Consider the following 9595-nt stretch of genomic DNA (forward strand, 5'->3'; position numbering starts at 1 on the left):
TCTCTACCTGGGTTACCTTAGGCAAGCCAAGAATGTGAATTTAGATTTGGAGGGGTCTTTGAAGTTGATTAGGGCCAACTTCCTCCATCCAACACACATAGTTGGGAGACCTTATTATTGCAAAGTTCGTTTTTAGGCTGAGTTGCAGTTTGCTTCCTTTTATGTATTTTATTGATCTCCTTTTGCCTTCTAGAAAAACATATTAGTGAACTACTCCTCTGGGGAAGATATTTAGTGGGGTAAGTAAGGGTATCATCTCTTCAGTTAGACTGCTAGTGTTTTAAATTCCAATTTCACCACTTCTTTGTGACCTTTATCAGGTTACTTTTCTATGTTCAGTTTCCTCATATGTAAAACGAGCATAATGCTAGTACCTATCATATGGGATTATTATTATTAATATTACCCTCACATGATATTCTTTCAAATATCTAAAGAATTCATACTCTATAGCCAAAGAGAGATAAACCAATAATCAGGATACATCCATGCTGTCTTTCCTGAGTATAATTAAATCAGTTCCTATCCAGTTGATTCCAATTCGTGGTAAATTTCACAGAGTAAAATTGCTCCACAGGGTTTTCAAAGGCTGTATTTCTAGGAAAGTAAATTGTCAGGCCTTTCTTCTGTGTTGCCGCTGGGTAATTCAAATGGCCAAACTTTTGGTTAGTAGCTGAGTGTAAGTCGTTTGTACTACCCAGGGACCTTACAAACCAAAACCTGTTGCTGTTGAGTCGATTCTGACACACAGAAGCCCTATAGGACAGAGAACTGCCCTATAAGGTTTCCAAAGAGTGGCTGGTGGATTTGAACTGCAGACCTTTTGGTTAGCAACCCAGCTCTTAACCACTGCACCACCAGGCTTTCCAGGAATTTTGTTGTTGTTGTAAGATGCCATCGAGCTGGTTCCAACTCATAGAGACCCCATATACAACAGAAAGAAACACTGCCTGAGTCTGCACCATCCTCACATCACTGTTATGCTTCGCGCTCATTGTTGCAGCCACTGTGTCAGTTCATCCTGTTAAGGGTCTTTCTCTTTTTTGCTGGCCCCCTACTTTACCAAGCATGATGTCCTTCTCCAGGGACTGATCCGTACTGATAAAATGTCCAAAGTATCTGAGACATGATCTTGCCAGCCTTGTTTCCAAGGAGCATTCTGGTTGTACTTCATCCAAGACAGATTTATTCACTCTTTTGGTACTCCGCAGTATATTCGACATTCTTTGCAAACACCACAAGTCAAAGGCATCAATTCTTTTTTGGTTTTCCTTATTCATCACCCAGCTTTCCCATGCATATGAGGTGACTGAAAACACCATGTTTTGTGTCAGGCTAACCTCAGTCTTCAAGGTGATGTCTTTATTTTTCAAGACTTTAAAGAGGTCTTTTGCAGCAGATTTGCCCAATGCAACGTTCATTTTGACGAGTCGATTCCTACTCTTACGACCATACAGGACAGAGTAGAACTGCCCCATAGTGTTTCCAAGGAGCACCTGGTGGATTTGAACAGCTGATATTTTGCTTAGCAGCTGAACTCTTAACCAGGGCTTCAGGGACCTTCAGAGGGCTTTTTTTTTTTTTTTTTTTTTTACCTTGTTTGCATTAGCCTTGTCATGATTTGAATTGTGTCCCCCAAAAATATGTGTATCAATTTGGCTGGGCCGGGATTTCTAGTATTGTGTGGTTGTCCTCCATTTTGTGATTGATATAATTTTCTTATGTTTTGTAAATCCTAAATCTCTGCCTATGGTTAATGAGGCAAGATTAGATTGTGTTAAAGAGGATTAGGGTGGGATATAACACCCTTCCTCAAGTCACATCTCTGATCCAATGTAAACAGAGTTTCTCTGGGGCGTGGCCTGCACCACTTTTAGCTTGCAAGAGATGAAAGGAAAGGGAAGCAAGCAGAGTGGTGACCTCATACCACCAAGAAAGAAGCGCTGGGAGGATAGAGTGTCCTTTGGACCCAGGGTCCCTGCGCTAAGAAGCTCCTAACCGGGGAAAATTGATGATAAGGACCTTCCTCCAGAGCTGACAGCGAGAAAGCCATCCCCTGGAGCTGATGCCCTGAATTTGGACTTGTAGCCTACTAGACTGTGAGAGAATAAATTTTTCTTTGTTAAAGCCATCTGCTTGTGCTATTTCTGTTATAGCAGCACTAGATGACTAAAACGAGCCTTTTTCCATGGCACATCTTGGTGTTTGTCATTAGCTGGGTCAGTTTTCCCCATCCTCTAGGTTTTTTTCTCTAAACAACCTTTACGTTAAGGTCAATAATTTCGGCAACACTTTTACCTACATTATCAATTCTCCTGGCTCGTCATTGTTCTGCTTCTCTGGGCCAGTTTGTCCCCCCCCAAAAAAAAAATTGGGGGGGAGGGGACAAACTGGCCCATATACAGTTTGTCCCCAGTTTTGGATTAATCAAGTGATCTGCTTTCTATTCCTAGGCAGGTAAGTACTACAGAACAGTGAAGAATTATGCTAATTAACTGTGTTAAAATTGGTGCTTTTCAGCTTCAGCTGTCACTTTAGCACTACTATGCAAACCTGTAAGAAGCCCTGGCGGTGCAATGATTAAGATCTTGGCTGGTATCCAAGAGGTTGGAGGTTCGAACCCACCAGCCGCTCCACAGGAATGAAGACCTGGCGATATGCTTTCGTAAAGATTAAACAATACTTTTGGGAGTGATAGATATGTTGTTTACCTTGATTATGGTGATGGTCTCATGGGTACGTACAAGCTTGTCTTGGTTACCTAGTGCTGCCATTAAAAAACAGAAATGTACTTTTTCATAGTTCTGGAGGCTGAAAGTCCAAATCAGTGTTTTAGCCTGTTGATTCCTTCTGTGAGCCTCTCCCCTAGCTTCTGATGTTTGCCGATACCTGGCACTCCTTTGCTTCCGGACGATCCTCACTTCTCATCTGCTTTCCTGTGTGTGTGTGTGTGTGAGAGAGAGAGAGAGAGAGATCTGAGCCCTATCAGAATCACCCTTAATGTCTATAATTCTACCAAGAGTCTCTTCAAGGTAATCTAGGCTTTTACTATCAAGGGGATCAAAATTCTTCCAGTCTCTACCCATTACCCAATTGCAAAACCACTCCCACATTTTAGGTATTAGTTGAGGAGCATCCTACTTCTCAGTATCAAATTCTGCCTTAGTTACCTAGTGCTTCCATAACAAATACCTCAAGTGGATTGCTTTAAAGAACAGAAATTTATTTTCTCACAGTTCCAACCAAAAACCAAACCTGTTGCCGTCAAGTCAGTTCTGACTCATAGCAACCCTACAGGACAGACAATTGCCCCACAGTTTCCAAGGAGCACCTGGTGGGTTTGAAGCACTGACCTTTTGGTTAGCAGGCATAGCACTTGATTGCTATGCCACCAGGGTTTCCTTTCACAGTTCAGGAGGCTAGAAATCCAAATTCAAGTCGTGCCTCCAGGGGAAGGTCCTTCCTTGTCTCAGGTACTAGTAGTTGTTAGCATTCCTAGTAGATGCATCTGTCTCTGTCATGTTTTCCTCTTCTGTCTTTTCTGGTCTTCTTATAACTAGATGTGATTAGATTTAAAACCCTCCCTACTTGGGTACGATCTCATTAACATAACAGCAACAACAGAAAAATCCCAAACCGAACCAGTTGCTGTTGTCGATTCTGATTCATGGTACTGCCCCACAGGGTTTTCAAGGAGCAGCTGGTGAATTCCAACAGCCAGCCTTTGGTTAGCAGCCAAATGCTTAGCCACTATGCAACCAGGTCTCTGAACATAACAAAGAAAACTTATTTTCGACAGGATTTCACCCACAATGATAGGGTTTAGGATTTCAACACACATATTGGGGGGCATAATCTAATCCATAACAAAATCTATCAAATTGTACATTTTAAGTGTGTATCAATTATACTCCATAATTAGGAGGCAAGGACATATCAAACATTTCCTGATCAAAGTTTTGTTTTCAAATAATAAATTTTGTGTATTCTTTTAAATAATTTTTGTTGTTGAAAATGTACGCAGCAAAAAATACATAATTCACATTTTTACATGTATATTTCACTGACTGATTTTTAATGTGTATTCTGAAATGCCTTTTCCATTGTTAATATTCTTTTGAATAGAACTAGGATCAATTAAGGATATAGGGTCATTATGCTTTGGAATCATCTCAGCGGCAGTGGGTTTGGTTTAATAGGTTGTAGTGTACATTACTCAGTTTGGGTTTCTGTGAGATTAAATCCTTTTCCTGTTATTCTGATAAACTCAGCCACATGACATGCTGGATCTCAGAATTAGACTAGGGGTGAGGGGAAGAGGTGGGATTCCTGGGAGAGACCAAAGATCCTGGTCTTCATATTGGAAAGGTACCCTCTTCCCCTACGCTAAGATGGCAAAAATACTTCCAAAATTTCATGGTAAATTTGGATTTGTTATCTCTGTGCATATCAAAATAAATCGATCAACTGGGCAATGTGACAGGAGCTTCCAGGCAGTAGCAGTATTCAGTCAGGCAGTTTTAAGCTCTATGTTGGGAATACTATTTGGACTAGGAACCAAGCTATTGGGAGGAAAGATGGTACAGAGGGTCCCAGTCTCAGTGAGAAGTAACTGGCAAGATTATTAAATACACTATCCTACCAGGTCAGAATCGACTCAACAGCACTGGGTTTGGTTTTTGGCTTTACCAGGTTATGGAGCTCTGGTAGCACAGTGGGTTAAGGGCTCAGCTGTTAACCAAATCAGCAGCTTGAATCCACCAGCGGCTCCCTGGCAACCCTATGGGGTGCAAAGCTTTGCCTGCTAACGCAAGTATGGCACACAAGTATGCTGGGATTCCAATAAAGGCTTGAATCCTAACTAGGAAACCAGTACACCTATTGACATTGAGTTGATGCTGACTTACAGCAACCCAATGTACAAGAGAACACTGCCAGGCACTGTGCCATCCTGTCATTGCTTTGAGCCCATTGTTGCAGCCACTGCTGTACAATCTTGTTGAAGGTCTTCCTTTCCTGCTAATCCTCTTCCAAGCGGGATGTCTTTCTCCGGGGGCTAGTCCCTCCCAATCACAAGTCCAAAGTATGTGAAATGAAGTGTTGCCCTTAAGGACAGTAGGTTGTCCAAGGTTTCAAAGGTTGTAACTTTTATGGAAAACAGAATGCTCCATTCTCCCGTTGAGTGCCTGGTGTGTTCCAACTGCTGGTTTGTTAGCAGTCTGCCACTCACCCACTGCACCAAGTAGTGTTAACCAGTGTAACAACCAATAGCTTTCACATGGGTGGTGAAACAGGAATGGTTAAGAGGCATCGTAAGCTCAGGAACCTAGCCCCTCATTTTACAGATTTACTTAGTAGCCTAGCACAGTCCAATGCTTAAGTGCACAATATTAATTTGTTCTGTTATCAACTAAGAAAATGTGACATTACAAGACCCACAAGGAGGTGAGTGTAAAATTAACTTCGGGAAAAGAGAGAGGTTAGGGGGCTTCAAAACATATTTTGTCTATTTCATGACTTTGCTGTTTGAAAGAGGTTATTTCCCAGCTTTTAAGAAAGGGTAAAGGCAGTTTTTCCTCTAAAATTTGAATGGAGCCCCAACAATTACCCCTATTGTTCACCTAACGTTAAGTGAGATATATTCATGAATGAAATAGATCTTAGCCTTTTATATTCTAGCAGGTTGACAAAAAACACTAATTTATAGAACATGCTAAAAAAGTTAAAATTACTTGAAAAAGGAGCAAGATGCCCTCATGGGGATACCAGGGTTTAAGGATGCAAGTTGCAATGCCATACACGTGCATCAATATCTTAGTTATGTACTTGCCGAAGGGTCCTTAACTGCCCCCCAATTCTATTTTGGTAGTATGAAGATACCCAATCAATATATCCATTTCTGATCTTAAGCACCTCAGCCTTCAAAATTACATTTAGAGAAATCCAGAAATACTTTGTTCCATACATTTTATTTTTATAATCAATTAACAAATCTCTACAAGCGTTAACGTAAGCTTTAAATACAACTAAGCATTTCAAACAGGTGAGCACAGATAAGGTCATTCAGAATTATAAGGATGGTTAACCGATAACAAAGAATTTTTGAACACTGTACATTCTACTTCTCACATTAAAGTATCTATAACTTAAGAAATAGTTCTGATAAATAATCTACTTGTTAATACTTTGTGACTCTTTAGGGTAGTGTTATACAGAAGTGGCTCGCATCTTGTGAATACTTAATCTAGATTCAGTGTTGGTTCATCATCCAAATCCACAAAATTTGAAGTTACCCTAAAACACTCTCTCGATAAAACCAAATTGCATTTTTCCTTTCTATGTCTGCAAAATGCAACGTTTCCTGGGCTTTTCACCACCAGCACTTGACACCAGACAAGTAAACCTCTTGGTAGTCCTGGAAAACAAAAAACATTTGAGATTTACTACGGTAATCAACATTAAAAACAGCTTACTTAAAATAAACTTTAAGTACTGTTCTAGCAATGGTCCATCTCAGAAGCCAGATCCGTATAAGTTTTTTCAACAGAAATTCAGTTTCGGGATAGGATCATCATAGATAAGACCAAGGATACAACACCAACTCCTAGTAATCAAAAAACTTGTACTCACAGGAAGTTCCTTAGGAAGGAAGGTCACACCAAACTGGCCTTCCTTAGGTGGGCAGACAGCAACGACTCACTTTTCGGCAGAGAGAAGAAAAAAAAATTCTCGCGAGCTTTTTTTTTTTTTGTGTACAAGATGGTTTACAAATTAACAGAACCCTTTCAGCTATGAAAGGCAACCCCCAAAATTTCTGCAAATTGGCCTCATCTCAGAAGCCGAATCCGTATATATTTTTCTTCAGGTAATCAGCTTCGGGATAGGTGTCATCATTGATTAGACCAATCATACTTACTACCTTAAGCTATACTTCAGTGACATTTGCCATAACTCAAAGCAATGTGTAAGTCAAGAAGACTGAAAATTTGGAAGGCACACAAGCTGCTTAAAAATGAAGCTGGCATTATCAACCCCCAGGTTAGTGCTCAAACAACAAAAATTTCATTTAATCTACACATGGATTAAACATATACCCAATCATAAATTACTAGTTGTACACATACCTGCAAAAACTGTCAGATTTTAAACAAAGCATTTTCCAGTAAATACTCTTTCTGATGTCTTGGAATTTTCCTTTGCATCTATAAATGGAAGCAAATGCCAGAACATGAATCATTTCCTATTTCTGTAAATCAACAGGTTTCCTTCCTTTGTTTAAAAGGCTACCAAGAGCCCTGGAAACCTTACCTTTGCATATCCACACAGCAGATTCGACATACCATTAGACGCTGTCATTGTTCCTAGGTGGGTGGCGGGGAGATCGGTATCTAAGATTAAGCATATTCATAGAACGTCACAACTCCAGATTTCCAGTATTAAAATGTTCCCCTCCATTAATTCTAATTACAAACAAGGCTACCTGGAGCACAATACAAGTAGTCTCATGCAGGGTCAGGATTACCTATTTTGAAACAAACATTTGCCAAGGGAGAAATGGCAATCGCCACACAATAAAACCGGCCAGTCGCTGCAATACTAGACAAGAGATCGACGGTTTGAACCTAGACAGAGAAGCCTCGACTTGAAGGCAAAGAACGGTCTGGAAATTTGGACGTAGTTCGGCACCACTCAGTCAGTCCAGCCGGCAGTCCGAATCCAGTTCCCAGGCCGCGTTTGGCAGATTAGAGGCCTCCTCACGCCTGAGACTACAACCACTACGACTCAATCTTGGGACACGTGGCGGCGGTCCGGCTGCGCTTTTCCACGAACAACATACAGTACTCCATGTTCAAATCTCCAAAACGCCTCACAGTATTGCAGCCCCAGCCTCTTTCCGCAAACACCAACCTCCTCCCTCACTCGGCTAATCGACCGCGACGACAACTCACCTGCTAACACAGTGACAAGCTTCCGAATCCGGACGTAAAAGACCGGGCTGTGCCGCCAGCCGTCCCCTATATAGCCTTCTCTCAGTCAGAACGAGGCCGCGCCCTCCCTCTCGCTTCTATTGGTCGCGAAGAAGACGGGGCGGGACCCTTTCCCGCAAGCGTGCGGGAGCGCGCGCGGCGGCTCTTTTCCCTGGGGGCCCGGCCGCGCGCCGGCGTTCCGGATCATGCGGTGCGCGCTCTCTGCCCGCCCATTCCCCGGCACGCTGAGGCCCGTCGCTTCCGAATCTGGCGAGTGTCTCGTCCCTACGTGGCGCGGGAGTGGCGCCAGAATTCAAACAGCCGTAGTTGAAGGCAGTGCTGCCGCCTGCGCCTAGCCAAGTCCTTCCAGGACTGATTGGGCGGCCCGGGTCAGTGCGCGGCGGCTGCGTTTATGACCTACTCGAGAAGCCGAGCTGGCTGGCTCGCGCTGGCCCGCCGCCGAAGGAGCGGAAGAGCGCTGGAAAGAGAAACTGGCCAGCTCAAGCGCTCTGGTGAAAGACGTGTGAAGGTGCCGTATTTATCCTCTAGTCAACAGCGAAAATACCTCACCTCTTCCGAAGGCCGCTCCGCCGCGGGGCATGCGCCCCAGACCGACTCGCGGACGGGGAGCACTGTCCAATGGGGGCTCACCCCACTCCTGTTTTTTAACGCTCCGCTGTGCCAGGCACAGTTCTAAGCACTCCATAATTATCCCATGTAATTCTCAGGAGACAGGAAACCTGACAGGTAAATATTTCCTCTGGTAGAGAAGAAAACGGAGGCCTAAAGCAGTTAATTGGCCTAAAGTCACATAACTGTAACGTTTACCTATTTTTAATTTTTTTGTAATATATTTGAAATTATTTGAGTTAATTTGAAACCCAAAACGAATACTTTATTCAAACAACAAACTTAAATTCAAAGGAAAAAAAAAGCTACTATTAATTAGTATATGGGAGTGAATATGCGTATATGCACACCACACACCACTTCCTTTCAACATTCAGCATTTGAAAATTCGGGTCTCGACTTCTTTCTTCATAGCATTTGTTTGTAATTAAAATTATTCAGTTAATATTAATTACTAGTTAGAATTACTAATGTGTTTCTGTTTTTTGTCTTCCTTGCTAGAATGTGTGGGGGAAACACATTTGATTTTCTGCACCAGTGTTTCTCCTTGGTTTAGAACAGTAGGTGCCCTCTAGTGGGTTCTGACTGATAAGAGATTCTGTGTATAACAGAACTAAAAGTTGCCCAGTGTTGTGCTGTCTTTTACCAAGCATGATGTCCTTCTCCAGGGTCTGGTCCATTTTGATAGCATGTCCAAAGTAAGCGAGACAAAGTCTGGACATCTTTGCTTCTAAGGAGCATTCTGGCTGTACTTCTTCCAAGAACAGTGCCTGGCGTGAAACAGCTTGTATTGAATGAATGAATATATGTGGTGGCCTTTTAGAGAATTAGAGTGAAGTCCAAACTTCAGATTAAAAGGAATAGTGAAAAGCAAATTTCTGTAACAGGAACCAACACCATGAAGTATTCACTTGGCAGGAGATTATGTAGATACTTTATATTGTTTTGTAATGTACAATGTAAATTTGTATGTTGCTCATAGTAAGAAAAGTAAAACA

At 42.1% G+C, this 9595-nt stretch overlaps 1 long non-coding RNA gene and 2 other non-coding genes across 3 annotated transcripts; all 3 read right to left on the reverse strand.

Moving 5' to 3' along the window:
• Positions 1-5934: 5934 nt before the first annotated feature.
• On the reverse strand, positions 5935-8060 carry LOC126083259 (uncharacterized). Its single transcript, XR_007518749.1, has 5 exons — positions 7950-8060; positions 7309-7388; positions 7125-7202; positions 6631-6699; positions 5935-6415 (listed from the first exon to the last, which is right to left on the reverse strand). It is a non-coding gene; the product is annotated as an uncharacterized LOC126083259 (long non-coding RNA).
• On the reverse strand, positions 6511-6580 carry LOC126057926 (small nucleolar RNA SNORD50). The gene has a single exon (XR_007513005.1). It is a non-coding gene; the product is annotated as a small nucleolar RNA SNORD50 (small nucleolar RNA).
• On the reverse strand, positions 6830-6899 carry LOC126057937 (small nucleolar RNA SNORD50). Its single transcript, XR_007513016.1, has one exon. It is a non-coding gene; the product is annotated as a small nucleolar RNA SNORD50 (small nucleolar RNA).
• Positions 8061-9595: the final 1535 nt, after the last annotated feature.

This window comes from Elephas maximus, chromosome 1 (genome assembly GCF_024166365.1).
Source record: "Elephas maximus indicus isolate mEleMax1 chromosome 1, mEleMax1 primary haplotype, whole genome shotgun sequence".
In the NCBI taxonomy this organism is placed as follows: domain Eukaryota; kingdom Metazoa; phylum Chordata; class Mammalia; order Proboscidea; family Elephantidae; genus Elephas; species Elephas maximus.